Genomic DNA, 18,981 nt, shown 5'->3' with positions numbered 1-18,981 from the left:
GTGTGGCTTATTTCTCCTCTTACTGTCTTGCCTCTTTACAGCAGAATAGCAATTTAGGAAGGAGTAGCTAAAGTTCTTTACGACTTGGACTTTCCCAAGGGTCCAAGTGGGAAAGCATCTGAGGGCAGCCGGAGCCCTGCGGATACACCTCGCCTTACCTTCTGTCCGTCTTCAGGTGCTCAACCCTCCCCCATGCCCCATCTTCTAGAGAGCTCTCTGTGGACCTCTCTCCTTGGGAGACTCATCCTTGTGCACAGGGCAACATCTTGGTCCCTAGATCTAATACGTCACACTAGCATTTCATAATTTAAAAACTCGGTGTGGAGGAGGAAGGCTGCCCTAGGTAATTCCATGCAGGATTTTGTTTGTTTGTTTTTAGCACAACAGTGTTTTAGGCACCTGCTGTGTTGTCTCTCAGGAATGCATCACAGCATCCCATTTGTTTCAAATACACAGCTTGGCATTTTGTTTACTTAGCATTTACCTTGAGCGAAGACACTGGGGAATGGCTGCAGTTAGTCCACATCCTTTACTCACTAAGGAGCATCAGGTAGTTTCTGTATTTGCATTTCATTGTTCTGCTTCCTGATGTTTTTTCACTTTGTCCCCAGGAAGTCAGTGAGAAAGGGACTGAGCATTGTGTCAAACTGTCACTGTGATTTTTGTGCTTGCGTTCACTCTCTAAAAATGCAATTAAAGGCTGCTTCCTTAGAGGGTGTTCATATAATAAAAAACAAACAAAACCCACAAAGTGATGTTCTTCCCTGTCATGCAGTCTGGAGACTGCTCTCCTTTTCAGCATTCCCACGGGTGCGAGAACAGGCATGTCTGTGTGCTAATCTACGGAGCCTCTTATTTGTTAGAGCAGAGGGTGCACAGCACATTTCCCAAGGACAGTCTCACTTTTTGTTTTGTTTTGTTATGTTTTTAAGAAAGGAGGGAACTATAGTGTAACCCCCATGTTGAGAATGGGAATATTTTTTAAGCAGCGAAGTATTACCATCATGCAGAGCAGACTTACTTCTATCCTTACTCTGCAAGTGAACTATATTGCCCTTTAGTGGGAGTTTCTGGTCATGGAAGTTTTAATGGAAGTTTCTGTTATCCCACAAAGTCTTTTAACATTTAGGTAAAGAGTAAATTTCTCATTAGATTAAGATAAAATTATTTAGTTCTCCTGCATGGGGATGTGATCGGTGAGGGGTGAGTCATGCTGATGGTGGTAATTCATCTTGTTCCATCTTCATGATGTTCATGGTCAGAGGCTAGATAACAATGTTTAAATAACTTCTAGTTGTATTCTGGGAAGAATGTGGTATGGCTGGATCATATTATTAACTGTTAACAAATTTTAAGGACACATAGCATATTCTTTCTCCTTCTATTTTCATTTCACCATCTAAGCAACTTGAGTTGTGTTCCAACCGTCTCAAAAGAGGAATGCACAGGGCTGAATGTCATAGATAGAATTCCTGGCTTTTTATCCCCATAAGTTATTCTTATTAAGAAGAACTGAATTTGCAGGACAGAAAAATAGGACTTCTTCTCAGGTTGGAAACAAACTTCTGAACGTGAGAGAGAGAAATAATGGTGGATCTAGGAGTAGCAGGTCTTTGTTCTTTCCTCTGGCGGAGCTCTTAGAAGAGCTCATGGTAACTTGTGTGGAAATTACATGGTAACAGAAGACACTGCCTTCCCCTTGGCTATCTCTCTTGGGGGAACCAAGAAAAAATTATATACAATTTCCTTTATCTAGTGGGATGGGGGCTCAGATGCTTTTTTTTTTTTAATTTTTACTTTTAAATTAATTAATTAATTAATTTTTGGCTGTGTTGGGTCTTCGTTTCTGTGCGAGGGCTTTCTCTAGTTGTGGCAAGCGGGGGCCACTCTTCATCGCGGTGCGCGGGCCTCTCACTATCGCGGCCTCTCTTGCTGCGGAGCTCAGGGTCCAGACGCGCAGGCTCAGTAGCTGTGGCTCACGGGCCTAGTTGCTCCGCGGCATGTGGAATCTTCCCAGACCAGGGCTCGAACCCGTGTCCCCTGCATTGGCAGGCAGATTCTCAACCTCTGCGCCACCAGGGAAGACCTCAGATGCTTTTTTTATTTCAAGAAGCTGTGATAGAGCTGTGATACGTCTGGCACATAAAGTTAGGGGACTAATTGTAAATCAGCTTCCACTTACTAACTCAGTAAAAAATTTGGGCAAGTTTCTTAACCTCTCCAAACCTTGTGTATCTGTAAAAGAGGGAGAAGAAACTAACCTTGAAAAATTGTTTTAAAAACCAAAGTAAATGAGCTAACATTTGTCAGGGACCAGCAGGGTATCATTAAATGGCATCTATTATTACATTATTACTTTTACTTGTAATAAAGTGACAATTATGTTTATGTTATAGTTTGATAAAAGGCTTGTTTGATCTGATGTGAACCTCTCATTACTATGCTCTCACGCTGCCTGAATACACATTTACATTCTCTTCAAAAAGCTATAAATACAGTTTTATTGAGTAAGAAACTCATTATTGGAGATAATGTCTCAACTTTGGGAAACTGACTTGGTGTTTAAGTCAAGAACATAGGTAATACAGCTTCTTTAAGTGGCAAAGATTTACTCATACTAAATTCTAATTTATTGCCTGTACATCTCAAATAAATTTACGAGAACTTCATTAGAAACTGTGAAAATGTCAACATAGAATTGTAATTATTGTACTTACTGCATACTTGAAATGTCACAAAATATCAGGATTATATGAACTAAACAAATTAAAAGCATCTTTAGGGAATAAGCCATTTCTAGTATAAAGTCATATGTCCTTATTCCCTCAACCATTTATTGTTCAATAAATACTAATGGATGATGGTACAATGTAACATTTTGTGAATTTAATTTTCTCAGTTTTTCTCTTCTGGGAGGGTGCATGAACAGTACTCTTCAAATAGTTATTTTTTCAACTCATCCAACTTCCTGTTAAAGCTACATTTGCCTTTAAGTTATTAATCTTTAGTCCCCTTAATCAGAGTTTTATAACTATTGATACACAGCACACGAAAAATGGGTTACAAGTGTGCCTAGGGAGGATTCCCTCCACCTTCAAGTTGATGAGTGGGGTCTCAGGGTAGCAAGAGCTCCATGGTCCCTCCAGCTAAAGCAATTGCTTCTGTCTATGTCAGTGTTCTGTACACAAATTATTAGTTTCTGTATATGACACAAAATGAAAAATGCAGAAAGCCTGGCAAACAAATTTTTAAAAATCACAATTTGGTTCTAACTAATTAAAAAAATCTCATTTAGCCCTTTTTTGTGTCTTTCCACATCTTAAAAATTTATAGAAATGTTAGCTCCATGATTCTTTTCCCTAGATTCACATACATTATTTTTCTAGGAAAAATAAAAAGGCAAAAATCCAACAGTGGGAGGCATCTACCCTAAGAGTGAAAAATTAATAAGAACAAAATAAGACCAATGTAATTTCAAGATGTTGTGCTGAACTTAAAAGCTAACTTTCACATTATCTTAATATTTAATACTTCACTTTTATGATAATATATTCATAACATAAAAATATTTCCCATTTATTAAAATCTTGTCTTAGGATTAAATATTTTAGAAAAGTTGCATGGAATATCATAAAACATCCTTATAATGACATTTTATACGTTGATTTGCATCATGTCCTCCTGTTCTGTTTCTGCATAAAGATAGTTTTATTTCAAATGGTGGAAATGGTAAAACAGAACACAATAATTTGTGAAGGACAAGGATGAGTAAATTCTTCTAAAAGAGTTTATTGAATGGGTTGTAGGTTCAACTTCTACGAGAAAGACCAAAAAAACAGTGGTTTAAATAAGATTATTTCTCTCACAAAAGAATTCAGGACAAATGTGATGGCTCTGAATGTCAGGGATCCAGGCTCTCTTATCATGTACTGTTCCAGGATCCTCCCAAAATTATTTTTAGTTCACAGTCCAAATGTCTGTTCCAACTCCAACCATCATGTCAATGATCTCACTGTGGAAGTAGAGGACATAACAATTTGTTTTGATTGGTTAAACTTGAAGTTTCACACATCACTTTCTCTCACAATCGGTTGGTAAGGATTTAGGCACATGGCCATGTAATGAAGGATGGAAATGCAATCCAGCTAAAAATTTGATCACTATGAAAGGGGAAAAGGGACATCATAAAACAGTTAGCTGTCTCAACAGCAAAGGACTAATGTGGAAATGTCAATAAACCATCCCATATGAGACAAGGGACAGATTGATATTTATTGTGGACCTTAGTATACTTTGGTTTTACTGGAGGGCCAAAGGAATACATGGATGTCACATATATAGTGTGTTTTCCTTCAATCTAGGGTATGCTCTCAGAAAATGATTGTTTTCCATCCCGAGATTATTTTTACATAATAAAATAAAAATAAGGCAAATAAGGCAGTCTTCTCGTCAAGGAATTTATCCTCTATAAAAGAAGATAAAAATAAAAAATTAATGTCATGTGTTAAGTGTAATAAGAAAAAATATATATAAAGTTCAGTGGTGGAATAATAGTGATTAAAACAATTCCCTAGTTCAAAGACAGTTTTCAAGGATGCAGTTCTTGAGCTGGATTTGAATGGATAAACACTTGTGAGTTTTTATCTATTTCTTGGATAAAGAGCAATTACACACAACTTTAGCTTATTAAGGCATGATTTCTCATCCTTATAGCGAAAAGATCAGGCAGTGAGAGCAGGAAGAGACCCCCATTTTGTACAGGGTTGCCTCAAGCTGGCTTTGAACCTCCACTGAAGATAATGGCTGTGTTGGCCAGTGCCCTCTCTGCACGCAGCACTCTCTTTCTTCAGATCTGGGATGGTAACTTGCTCTTACTAGTTCTGGAGTCTGCACTATCCTTTATGGATTTCCTCCCCTGCCAACCCTTTAAAAAAAATAGTCCCTTAACTAAACCTACTTCAATTTGTTCAATTTGTGTCATTTATTTCCTACTTGAAACCTAATGGGTATAATGTGTAATTATATATTGAAATAAGGTAAAGTACACAATAAAAATAAGGGAATAAATGTCACTTTACTCTAAATTACAAAGGTAATGTCACAAATAAAAAGAACAATCAGATCAGTAATGCAAGTAGAACATATAAGGGCATGATTATAGTGAGAAAATTTAATATCGCATTCTTGGTCAAGGGAATATTAAATTAGCAAAAATAAAGACCTTAAGGATTGAATTGTTATAATATAAAAAATGAATTAACACAGAGGTATATAATTTTGGATTTATATATTATGTCCAATGAATTGAGCATATGATTTTAAATAATCATTAAACTCAAAATTAATCAGGATTAGCACATTGAGAGCCATTTCCAGTTATAGTATGGAGAGTTTCTAATTTCAGTTCAATAAATCAAAAAATAAAATGACAAACAGAAAAACGCAGTGATCCTGTATTTATAAATACGCCCTTTTTGCACTGCTTATAAGAAGAGTTTAAACTAAATCACAGATAATGGCATATAGTCAATAACAATTAAGATATTGTTATTCAAAACATGTGTGACAGTGCTAATGCAACACAGAGGTAAATTTTTTTTCTGTTGGCTGCAAATTATTCTGTTTTTTTTTTTTAATTTTTATATTTTATTTATTTATTTTTTATAGAGCAGGTTCTTATTAGTCATCCATTTTATACACATCAGTGTATACATGTCAATCCCAATCTCCCAATTCATCCCACCACCACCCCCACCCTGACCATTTTCCCCCCTTGGTGTCCATACGTTTGTTCTCTACATCTGTGTCTCTATTTCTGCATTGCAAACCAGTTCACCTGTACCATTTTTCTAGATTCCACGTATATACGTTAATATACGATATTTATTTTTCTCTTTCTGACTTACTTCACTCTGTATGACAGTCTCTAGGTCCATCCACATCTCTACAAATGACTCAATTTCATTCCTTTTATAGCTGAGTAATATTCCTTTGTATATATGTACCACATCTTCTTTATCCATTTTTCTGTTGATGGGCATTTAGGTTGCTTCCATGACCTGGCTATTGTAAATGGTGCTGCCATGGACATTGGGGTGCATGTGTCTTTTTGAATTATGGTTTTCTCTGGGTATATGCGCAGTAGTGGGATTGCTGGATCATATGGTAATTCTATTTTTAATTTTTTAAGGAACCTCCATACTGTTTTCCATAGTGGCTGTATCAGTTGACATTCCCACCAACAGTGCAAGAGGGTTCCCTTTTCTCCAGATCCTCTCCAGCATTTGTTGTTTGTAGATTTTCTGATGATGCCCATTCTAACTGCTGTGAGGTGATACCTCACTGTAGTTTTGATTTGTGTTTCTCTAATAATTAGTGATGTTGAGCCACTTTTCATGTGTCTCTTGTCCATCTGTATGTCTTCTTTGGAGAGGTGTCTAATTAGGTCTTCTGCCCATCTTATGATTGGGTTTGTTTTTTTAATATTGAGCTGCCTCAGCTGTTTATACATTTTGGAGATTAATACTTTGTCCATTAATTCATTTGCAAATATTTTTTCCCATTCTGAGGGTTGTCTTTTCATCTTATATATAGTTTCCTTTGCTGTGCAAAAGACTTTAAGTTTCATTAGGTCCCATTTGTTTACTTTTGTTTTTATTTCCATTTCTCTAGGAGGTGGGTCAAAAAAGATCTTGCTGTGATTTGTGTCAAAGAGTGTTCTTCCTATGTCTTCCTCTAAGAGTTTTAGTCCGATCTTAGGTCTTTAATCCATTTTGAGTTTATTTTTGTGTATGGTGTTAGGGAGTGTTCTAATTTCATTCGTTTACATGTAGCTGTCCAGTTTTCCCAGCACCACTTATTGAAGAAGAGACTGTCTTTTCTGCATTGTATATCCTTGCCTCCTTTGTCATAGATTAGTTGACCATACGTGCGTGGGTTTATCTCTGGGTTTTCTATCCTGTTCCATTGATCTATATTTTCTTCTCTGATTGCCGTGGCTAGGACTTCCAAAACTATGTTGAATAATAGTGGTGAGAGTGGACATCCTTGTCTTGTTCCTGATCTTAGAGGAAATGATTTCAGTTTTTCACCATTGAGAATGATGTTTGCTGTGGGTTTGTCATATATGGCCTTTATTATGTTGAGGTAGTTTCCCTCTATGCGTACTTTCTGGAGAGTTTTTATCATAAATGGGTGTTGAATTTTGTCAAAACCTTTTTCTGCATCTATTGAGATGATCATATGGTTTTTATTCTTCAATTTGTTAATAGGGTGTATCACATTGATTGATTTGCATATATTGAAGAATCCTTGCATCCCTGGGATAAATCCCACTTGATCATGGTGTATGATTCTTTAAATGTGCTGTTGGATTCTGTTTGTTAGTATTTTGTTGAGGATTTTTGCATCTATATTCATCAGTGATATTGGTCTGTAATTTTCTTTTTTTGTTGTATCTTTGTCTGGTTTTGGTATCAGGGTGATGGTGGCCTTGTAGAATGAGTTTGGGAGTGTTCCTTCCTCTGCAATTCTTTGGAAGAGTTTGAGAAGGATGGGTGTTAGCTCTTCTCTAAATGTTTGATAGAATTCACCTGTGAAGCCATCTGGTCCTGGACTTTTGTTTGTTGGATGATTTTTAATCACAGTTTCAATTTCATTACTTGTGATTGGTCTGTTCGTATTTTCTATTTCTTCCTGATTCAGTCTTGGAAGTTTATACCTTTCTAAGAATTTGTCCATTTCTTCCAGGTTGTCCATTTTATTGGCATAGAGTTTCTTGTAGTAGTCTCTTAGGATGCTTTGTATTTCTGTGGTGTCCATTGTAACTTCTCCTTTTTCATTCTAATTTGATTGATTTAAGTGCTCTCCCTCTTTTTCTTGATGAGTCTGACTAAAGGTTTATCAACTTTATCTTCTCAAAGAACCAGGTTTTAGTTTTATTGATTTTTGTTATTGTTTTCTTTGTTTCTATTTCATTTATTTCTGCTCTGATTTTTATGATTTCTTTCCTTCTACTAACTTTGGTTTTTTTTTAAAATTTATTTAATTTATTTAATTTTATTTTTGGCTGCATTGGGTCTTTGTTGCTGCATGCACACAGGCTTTCTCTAGTTGTGGTGAGCGGGGGCTACTGTTCCTTGTGGTGCACGGGCTTCTCATTGTGGTGGCTTCTCTTGTTGCGGAGCACAGGCTCTAGGCGCGCGGGCTTCAGTAGTTGTGGCACACAGACTCAGTAGTTGTGGCTCACAGCTCTAGAGTGCAGGCTCAGTAGTTGTGGCGCACGGGCTTAGTTGTTCCACGGCACGTGGGATCTTCCTGCACCAGGGTTTGAACCTGTGTCCCCTGCATTGGCAGGCGGATTCTTAACCACTGAACCACCAGGGAAGCCCTAACTTTGGGTTTTGTTTGTTCTTCTTTCTCTAGTTCTTTTAGGTGTAAGGTAAGATTGTTTATTTGAAATTTTTCTTGTTTCTTGAGGTAGGCTTTTATTGCTATAAACTTCCCTCTTAGAACTGCTTTAGCTGCATCCCATAGGTTTTGGATTATCATGTTTTCATTGTCATTTGTCACTAGATATTTTTTGATTTCCTGTTTGATTTCTTCAGTGATCTCTTGGCTATTTAGTAACTTATTGTTTAGCCTCCATGTGTTTGTGTTTTTTACGTTTTTTTCCATGTAATTGATTTCTAATCTCATAGCACTGTCGTCGGAAAAGATGCTTGATAGGATTTCAATTTTCTTAAATTTACCAAGGCTTGATTTGTGACCCAAGATGTGATCTATCCTTGAGAATGTTCCATGAGCACTTGAGATGAAAGTGTAATCTGCTGTTTTTGGATGGAATGTCCTATAAATATCAGTTAAATCTATCTGGTCTGTTGTGTCATTTAAATCTTGTGTTTCCTTATTAATTTTCTGTCTGGATGATCCATCCATTGGTGTAAGTGAGGTGTTAAAATCCCCCACTATTATTGTGTTACTGTTGATTTCCTCTTTTATAGCTGTTAGCATTTGCCTTATTTATTAAGGTGCTCCTATGTTGGGTGCATATATATTTATAATTGTTATATCTTCTTCTTGGATTGATCCCTTGATAATTATGTAGTGTCCTTACTTGTCTCTTGTAACATTCTCTAAAGTCTATTTTATCTGATATATGTATTGCTACTTCAGCTTTCTTTTGATTTCCATTTGCCTCGTGTATCTTTTTCCATCCCCTCACTTTCAGTTTGTATGTGTCCCTAGTGGGTCTCTTGTAGACAGCATATATACAGATCTTTTTTTTGTTTCCATTCAGTGAGCCTGTGTCTTTTGGTTGGAGCATTTAATCCATTCACATTTAAGGTAATTATTGATATGCATGTTCCTATTACCATTTTCTTAATTGTTTTGGGTTTGTTTTTGTAGTTCCTTTTCTTCTCTTGTGTTTCCTTTATAATTCTCTTAGCTTTTGCTTGTCTGTAAAGCTTTTGATTTCTCCGTCGAATCTGAATGAGATCCTTGCCGGGTAGAGTAATCTTGGTTGTAGGTTCTTCCCTTTCATCACTTTAAATATATCATGCCAGTCCCTTCTGGCTTTGTAGAGTTTCTGCTGAGAAAGCAGCTGTTAACCTTATGGGAGTTCCCTTCTATGTTATGTGTCATTTTTCCCTTGTTGCTTCAATAATTTTTCTTTGCCTTTAATTTTTGTCAATTTGATTACTATGTGTCTTGGCATATTTCTCCTTGAGTTTACCCTGCCTGGGACTCTCTGTGCTTCCTGGATTTGGGTGGCTATTTCCTTTCTCATGTTAGGGAAATTTTCGACTATAATCTCTTCAAATATTTTCTTGGGTCCTTCCTCTCTCTCTTCTCCTCCTGGGACCCCTATAATGCGAATGTTGTTGCATTTAATGTTGTCCCAGAGGTCTCTTAGGCTGTCTTCATTTCTTTTCATTCTTTTTTCTTTATTCTGCTCCATGGCTGTGAATTCCACCATTCTGTTTTTCAGGTCATTTATCTGTTCTTCTGCCTCAGTTATTCTGCTGTTGATTCCTTCTAGTGTATTTTTCATTTCAGTTATTGTATTGTTCATCTCTGTTTGTTTGTTCTTTAATTCTTCTAGGTCTTTGTTAAACATTTCTTGCATCTTCTCGATCTTTGCCTCCATTCTTTTTCCGAGGTCCTGGATAATCTTCACTATCATTATTCTGAATTCTTTTTCTGGGAGGTTGCCTATCTCCACTTCATTCAGTTGTTTTTCTGGGGTTTTATCTTGCTCCTTCATCTGGTACATAGCCTTCTGCCTTTTCATCTTGTCTATCTTTCTGTGAATGTGGTTTTTGTTCCACAGGCTGCAGGATTGTAGTTCTTCTTGCTTCTTCTGTCTGCCCTCTGGTGGATGAAGCTATCTAAGAGGCTTGAGCAAGTTTTCTGATGGGAGGGACTGGTGGTGGGTAGAACTGGCTGTTGCTCTGGTGGGCAGAGCTCAGTAAAACTTTAATCTGCTTGTCTCTGGATGGGTGGGCCTGAGTTCCCTCTCTGTTGGTTGTTTGGTCTGAGGCGACCCAGCACTGGAGCCTACCCAGCTCTTTGGTGGGCCTAATGGCAGACTCTGGGAGAGCTCATGCCAAGGAGTGCTTCCCAGAACTTCTGCTTCCAGTGACCTTGTCCCTGTGGTGAGCCATAGCCACCCCCCACCTCTGCAGGAGACCCTCCAACACTAGCAGGTAGGTCTGGCTCAGTCTCCTATGGGGTCACTGCTCCTTCCCCTGGGTCCCGATGCACACACTACTTTGTGTGTGCACTCCTAGAGTGGATTCTCTGTTTCCCCCAGTCCTGTTGAAGTCCTGCAATCAAATCCTGCTAGCCTTCAAAGTCTGATTCTCTAGGAATTCCTCCTCCCATTGCTGGACCCCCAGGTTGGGAAGCCTGACGTGGGGCTCAGTACCTTCAATCCAGTGGGTGGACTTCTGTGGTATAAGTGTTCTCCAGTTTGTGAGTCACCCACCCAGTGGTTATGGGATTTGATTTTATTGTGATTGTGCCCCTCCTACTGTCTCATTGTGGCTTCTCCTTTGACTTTGAATGTGGGATATCTTTTTTGGTGATTTCCAGTGTCTTTCTGTCAATGATTGTTCAGCAGTTAGTTGTGTTTCCGGTGCTCTTGCAAGAGGGAGTGAGAGGTAAATTCATAGTGAAAATATTTTCTATATGTTAGTGGAAAGAATGAAAATAAATAAACTAATTATTAAAGTGAAGAATCATGAGAAAATTTTAAATAGCAATGTAAGGGAAATATAAAGAAAAAATTAAGTAAATAAAAAATAAAAGAAATATATATTAAGCGATGAGTAATTCCAAGAGTTGATTTCTCTCAAAGGTATGAAATATCAACTAAAATAATATTTTCTGTTGAGTCTAATCAATTCAGAAAGAGATTGCAGAAAATATATTTGGAAGTGGAACAGACATAACTAATCAGAAAAAAATTAAAACTTTTTTTGAGTCTTGTCTAATAGTGTTTTCAAAAGCATGTGTTATGATTAGAAAAAATGTTTAAAAAAATAAATTCTAGATGAGTGGAAGAGTGTAATTTAATTCTGGAAAAATATAAATTACCAAAATTGATTTAAGGAAAAAAGCAAAATCTAGAAAAAAAGGTAGTAAAAGTGTTTTAAATTATATTGTCTAAACAATTTCCAGATTCTCTCTGGGTTAGAAAGTTCATTAAAAACACATTCAATTGTCTTAAGAAAGGATAACAAGACAAAAGGAAAGACAGAATATCACAGAAGTTAGGAGATTAAATTGCTTATTCCTGTGCTAGAAAATTTGAGACCTCTGATGAAATGAATCTTCTTTTTTACCTTTACAGAGAATAATGAGAGAAAGCTCCTTTCCAAAAAAATTATTGATAATTTTCTTGACAAAGACTTAATGCACAAAATAATCTCCATCAAATTATTGTATATTTTGATTTGTGCTCTGGTCATGATGGAGTAACAGAGAATAGATTTATCTTCCTATTAGGAAGGGTATCCAAAGCAGATCATGCCAATCTCCTTGTGTTGAGGAAAAAGAGATTGGATTTCAGTGAGGCTGAGGTGACCAGAATTTTAAGGGCAGATTTTCAGAGAAGGAGCCGTTCTTGACATTTTAGGAAAAAAAGAATACCAAATATATACAGATTCTTCCAGACACTTGAAAAGTATGAAACATCCTCTAGCTCTTTTGATGAGCTCAACATAACTTGGAGAACAAAACTTACAGGAACATTACTGACTAATGTCTCTTCCACTCATTTGACTCATGAATACTGATGCAGCAATTCTAACTAAAATACCAACAAACTGAATCCAGCAACATATAATTTTATACCATGTAAAAGGTTGGCTGTACAATATTCTTTCAGGGATGCAAAGTTTGTTCAATAGTAAACATACCCTACAGTATTCCCTATAGTCCTCCTGTGAACAAAGTGATGGAGAAAAATATCATAGCTGCTGAAATAGCTACAGAAGAGCTTTTGATATTAGACATTTAGTCATGACAAAACTTTTATAACATTAAGAATAGAAGGGAACATCATTAATATGATAAACCCCAACCCCTGACGCCAGCACCATACTTAATGGTGAAATGTTGATAGCTTTCACTTTGGGAGTGAAATGAGGCAGGGATATTTGCTATTACCATTTATCTTCAATATTGTACTGGAGGATTAGGAAAATACTGTTCAATAAAATATAAAAAACTCTAAAAAATGTATAATTTTGACTGTATTAAATGTAAAAGCTTACATTCCTTAAAATAACCCTTTAAGAAAGTGAATATTAAGCCAAATAACAAAAGATATTTGTGACCCATTTAACTATAAATGGCCCAGATTTCTAAGTAATTCATAAAAACCAATAAGGGAAAAAAAATCTGGTAGAAGATTGGGCAAAAAATTTGAACAGGCATGTTGTATAAGAAAATATCCACATTACGCAATTATTATACAACAGAATATGTGGTGCTATTTTACTAATAGTAATTGGGAAGCATAAAATAAAACCACAATGAGATCCCATTAGACCCCAACAGAATGGCTAAAATTTTAAAACGCCAGAAAATGCCAGGCTATTTTGTTTTGCCAAAAAAGTGAAACAATAGGAACTTTCATACAGCTTTGGTGGAAGTGTAAACTGGTGCAACCATTTTGGAAAGCAGTTTGTCTTAACAATTAAATTGAAGCTATGCATTCCTTATTACCCATAAATTCTATGCTTAGGAACTTATCCAGCAGAGGTATATGCAGATTTTCCCTAGAAGACACATACACAAATCTTTACAGTAACATTACTCATAATAGCCCCAAGCTGGAAATAATTCGAATGTCTATTATAGAGTGGGCACATGAATTGTGGTTTATAATTACAATGGAATACTATTCAGGAAAATGAATAAACTTAAGCTATAGGCAAAAACATAGAATAAAACAGATGTATAATATACTGTTGAAAGAATCCAGAATCAGAAAATATGTACTATTCAAATCCATTTATATAAGTTTCAAAAATAGGTTAATTAAACCGTTGTGTTTAGAGATGCATCCCTACAAGTGTACAGAAAAGGAAAAAAAGGAATATGGGAGAGAGTGTGAGAGAGAGTGTGTACTGGGGGTTTCTGAAAGTCACTGGCAATGTTCTATTTCTTCATCTGTTTTCACGGGGGGTTATTTTATAATAATTCAATAAACAAAATGTATCTTACGCACTTTTTTGTAAGTATGTCATAATACACAACAAAACGTTTAAAATAATAAAATTGACACAATTTCTGGTCTTGTTGACTGTAAATCAAATGAGGAACTCTGAATTTACAAAGTTAAAATTAAGCTGAATGCCACAAAGTAGAACAAGTCAACTAATTAATTTACTCATTTTCCTTTGCATTAGAATTGTTTTTTTTTTTTAATCATAAACAGTGCTGGATTTTTATACAAACACCCATATTTTCTCCTCCCTAGTTTTACAAATATCGTTGGGAGTTTGTTTTACAAGTAGTTTTGTACTGCTTTGTTTTTGAGGACGTTTGTAATAAGTGGACATAAATGGATTTAAGCAGACATGGCCTGCAAAACACTCACTTTTCTGGCTTTTGTTCCACAAAAACCTGAGCTATTGAAGCAATTTTGCTAGGTGTTTCAGATAGAGACAGTGCTTTTATAAAGAAACTAGAGAATAGGGAGAGAATCTCCGTGTCAACAGAGCATGTAAAGTTCGTGTGTCCTGTGATTAAAGAGATTCACTTTTTGCACCTTTTTTCCCCCAAGTAGAAGAGAATTGAAGCCCCAAGAACAATAGAGACTTCACTTTCTGCTGCTCCAATGGGAATGGGCTTAGACTTACATTTATGTTAATTTAATAATGATTATCTTTATGTATTTGGTGACGGGCACAAGCAGAAGCCTCTAAAGTATGCTTTAATTTTTAACTTGGTTGGTGATTACATGAATGTTTGCTATGTAAAATCTCTACTGTCCATGTGTTTTGGACCCTGCTTTTTCTTGGTTTAGCCTGTGGGCTCTTGAAAATCGAGTCAAATGCAAGGATTAAGTGCTGATGCTGTGTGAGGTGCAGTTCTAGCAAATGAGAGTGAGGGCAAAGGGAAGTGAGGCAGGGAAGGCTAGATAGGTGCCATGCAAGGTGATATAGTATAGTGCTAGCCCTGTTTCATGCTGTACTGCAACAGATACAGCTGGCTGCTTGGTGGGAGGCCTGCTGTGCCTTACAGGTCATCTCCTCCAGGCAGGGTCAGCAGAGAAACTGGCTCAGAGTAAAACCTTGGGGAAGAAGGAGAGGGAGTTTATATGACTGACTTGTTTTTGTCTCCTGTTCCTATTGGTCAAAGTTCACCACATGAGGTATCAATTCCCTTGTTCTTCTAGGTTGCATTATTTGGCCCCTTTGGCAGCCACTTGGGAAACCAGATATTATTCTCATTGGTTTCACTTGGGTTCAAAAATTCTTTGGAGAGCCAGGTTCTCCTAGACTATGATTGTTCATGTGATTGTGGTTGAGTTGGAATGCCAAGAGAGCAGCTGCTGTGAAGCAAATAGGGAAAGATCCAGGGGGCAGGAGAGGCCAAGAGGATATTTGAGAAGAACATATTTTAAAATAAAAAAGTAAAGTCATACATATTTTGTATATACTTTCTCTTACACATAAAAACTTACTTGAAATAAATTGTCTCCAGCACTCATCGCCTTAAAATGCGTTCTTGCATGCTGATAAAAGAATGTCATCTTCTTGATTTCTGTGCTAAGAAAAGTAAATTTTATTTCTGAGACAGAAAACAAATCAGTTTGTAGCTTCGTATTGGTAGAGACAGAAATTAGTCCATAATCATCTCTTTGTGATAGTGTCTTAAAATTTATGTTTGGTTTCAAAAGGATTGTATCATTTATTATTATTACTGTATAAACTGTTTTTGATATATTAAGTGCAAATTTCCATTCATACTGCAAGTTACTTATTTTCAGTCATGATGGTTTAATATTGTGGTTCAAAGTACTTTTGAGAATAATTTCCTTATTTCCCATGATGTTAGTTTTAGTTTTTATTAATGGGGAAAATTATAATGTCAAAAACTCTTTCTTTGGATTTAATGATGGTTGTAAATAAATTTTTAATTTTAGAAATCATACCACCAACCACAGAATTTTGAAGAGGAGTAGCGTATAACAGACCCTTGACTCTCTTGCTCTTTATCCCACTCGGTAAAAGCACTGGTCAAATTCAACTCTGCACACTCTATGCCCATACTATAACCAAAAAACAAACAAAACAAAACAAAATGTGCTTACCGATCTCACTTTAAATTTATAATCTCTAAACTAAGAGGATTCTTCATGCTGCCCATTGATCAAAATACATTTTCCTGGTTGATTTTCTCTTTTGCACACCACTTCTTTTCTCCCCATTTCTTTATACTTGCAACATGTCTTCTTATCCTTATTATCAGCTCATAACTTAATTTCTTTCCTCTTTGCAAAAATGGAAGCAATCAGAATAAGATTTCCAAGAGATCCGACCCCATCTACCCAGGTATCTATTGCTGAGTTCCTGGGGACAACATTGTCTCATGTTATTATGAAGGAACCCTCCATATTCTGCACTGAGGGTGGCTCTGGTTTTGTGCCCTTATCCTATTTTCCCTTACTCGCTCAAGGATAATAATCCAGGAATTCTTTCATCTCCCTCCTGCATCATCATTTTTTCCCTTTTCTTAGATTATTCAGAACATCATCCAGGTAGGATTTTTTTTTTTACCACCATCATGAAATGATTTCCTCTTGACTCCCTATCTCCTTCCAGCTCTCACATCATTTTTCATTTCCCCTTTTAAAATAAAAGCACCCTCTAAAAGACTCACCCTTTCTTGTATTCTCCTCTCATTCTCCCTTGAATTCACTGCAATCAGGTTTCCTCCTATACTATACCAGTGCACTAAACCTGCACTTTATCAAGATCAGCAGTGACCACCAATTGCCAATGATCATTTCTCACTCCTCATCTTGATTTACAGGTAGCATTTATCATAGTTGATCACTATGTCCATCTTGAAACACTTTCTTCACTTGACTTCCAACGCCACACTTGCCTAGTTCTCCTTTTACAGTTGTAGCCACTTGTTCTCATTGTCTTTTGCTGGTTCCTGTTCATCTACTCTATCTTCACATATTGGAGTGTCCCAGGGTAGAGTAGTTGGACATCTTGTCTTTTCTAGTCACACTTACTACCTAAGTGATCTACTCCACTCACGTGGCTTTACATATTATCTAAATGTTGATGACTCCCAAGCGCTGGATTCCAGAAATGCTTATGCAACTGTCTTCTACGTTATCCCCACTACCACACACGGTCAAAGTTTTCAACATTTTTTATCAACATTCTTGTAATATGCTTCGGATGGTCTCTCTGCTTCTGCCCTTACCCCATCCTATCTCCTTTTAACACTGCAGACAGAGTGATCCTGTTAAAACGTAGATTTTCTTAAAATCCTTACACTGCTTTTTTTTTTTTTTGACATCTTTATTGGAGTATAATTGCTTTACAATGGTGTGTTAGTTTCTGCTTTATAACAAAGTGAATCAGTTATACATATACATATGTTCCCATATGTCTTCCCTCTTGCATCTCCCTCCCTCCCGCCCTCCCTATCCCACACCTCTAGGTGGTCACAAAGCACAGAGCTCATCTACCTGTGCTATGCGGTTGCTTCCCACTAGCTATCTATTTTACGTTAGGTAGTGTATATATGTCCATGCCACTCTGTCTCCTTGTCACATCTTACCCTTCCCCCTCCCCATATCCTCAAGTCCATTCTCTAGTAGGTCTGTGTCTTTATTTCCATCTTGCCACTAGCTTCTTCATGACCTCTTTTTTTTTCTCCTTAGATTCCATATATATGTGTTAGCATACTGTATTTGTTTTTCTCTTTCTGACTTACTTCACTCTGTATGACAGACTCTAACTCCATCCACCTCACTACAAAATAACTCCATTTCGTTTCTTTTATGGCTGAGTAATATTCATTGTATATATGTGCCACATCTTCTTTATCCATTCATCCGATGATGGACACTTAGGTTGCTTCCATGTCCTGGCTATTGTAAATAGAGCTGCAATGAACATTTTGGTACATGACTCTTTTTGAATTATGGTTTTCTCAGGGTGTATGCCCAGTAGTGGGATTGCTGGGTCATATGGTAGTTCTATTTTTAGTTTTTTAAGGAACCTACTTACTAAAAATATGGAACACTTCATGAATTTGCATGTCATCCTTGTGCAGGGGCCATGCTAATCTTTTCTGTATCGTTCCAATTTTAGTATATGTGCTGCCGAAGTGAGCACCTTACACTGCTTTTTATCTCAGAGTAAATGCCAAGGCCTTAATATGACCTTTGAGGTCTGACAAGATCTAGCCCTCTGTTATCCTTCTAACTGCATTTTCTACTCTTCTGTTGACTCTCCTCAGCTACTCTGAATTTTGTGCAGTTCCTTGAATACACCAGGTACTTTTGTACCCAGAGCCTTTTACTTGCTGTTCCCTCTGCTTATAGGGTCTTCCCCCATATAACAACAAATTACAAATTACAAATCTAGCCAAGTATAAAAATATGATACATTTTATCAAGTTGTGTTTATTTTCTAATGCAAGGATGGTTTTCCATCATGAAACATATTAATGTAATTCACATAATTAATGTAAGTAATGTAAACATTAAAATGAAACCCATAGAATATCATTAGATGCAAAGAAAGTATTCAATAAAACTCAGTATCCATTCATAAGAATTCTTAGGAAATGATAAATATATACAAAAACTACAACAAATATCGTATTTTATGATGAAACATTGAAACATTTCCCAAAAAATAAGAACATGGTCGAAGATAGCCACTATAATTTCTTTTCCATTTTTACCTTGCAATTCAAGGCAGGACAATAGTAAAAGAAAAGAGAATGCAAGTATATAAGAATAACAAAAGGTAAAACAAAATATTCATTTGCCAAAATATGATTATCTTTACAGAAAACAAGACTCTTAAGAAAAATGATTAGAATTTTATGAGATTTAGTAATGTTTGATTCAAAAATCAATATATAAAAAGCAATTTTTATTTCTACACATTTGTAAAATACAATTAGAAAACACAATTTGAAAAGGTAAATAATTTACAATAGCTATAATAATGTGCAGTGTTTAGAATAAATATAGCCAAAGATACACAGGAATTTCATACATAAAATAGTAAACTTTTAAGGATATTTAAGAAAAAACAAATAAATAGTGATACTTTCCAAGTACATGGATTCAAAGACTATATACTTTAAACATGTTAATTCTCCCCAAATAGACCTACTGATTCAGTGAAATTTTATATAAAATTTCAAACAAAATTTTAGTTGTTATGTGTATGTCTGTGTTTGTGTGTCCATGTGGAAAAG

General features: G+C 36.2%; 1 non-coding gene across 1 annotated transcript; it reads right to left on the bottom strand.

The window, feature by feature from the left end:
- Nucleotides 1-17,775: 17,775 nt before the first annotated feature.
- Nucleotides 17,776-17,882, bottom strand: LOC118884461. The gene has a single exon (XR_005017294.1). It is a non-coding gene; the product is annotated as a U6 spliceosomal RNA (small nuclear RNA).
- Between the last annotated feature and the right edge of the window lie 1,099 nt (nt 17,883-18,981).

The sequence above is a fragment of the Balaenoptera musculus genome, chromosome 18, assembly GCF_009873245.2.
Source record: "Balaenoptera musculus isolate JJ_BM4_2016_0621 chromosome 18, mBalMus1.pri.v3, whole genome shotgun sequence".
NCBI classification, from domain to species: Eukaryota; Metazoa; Chordata; class Mammalia; order Artiodactyla; family Balaenopteridae; genus Balaenoptera; species Balaenoptera musculus.
This window is presented reverse-complemented; position numbering and strand designations above follow the sequence as displayed.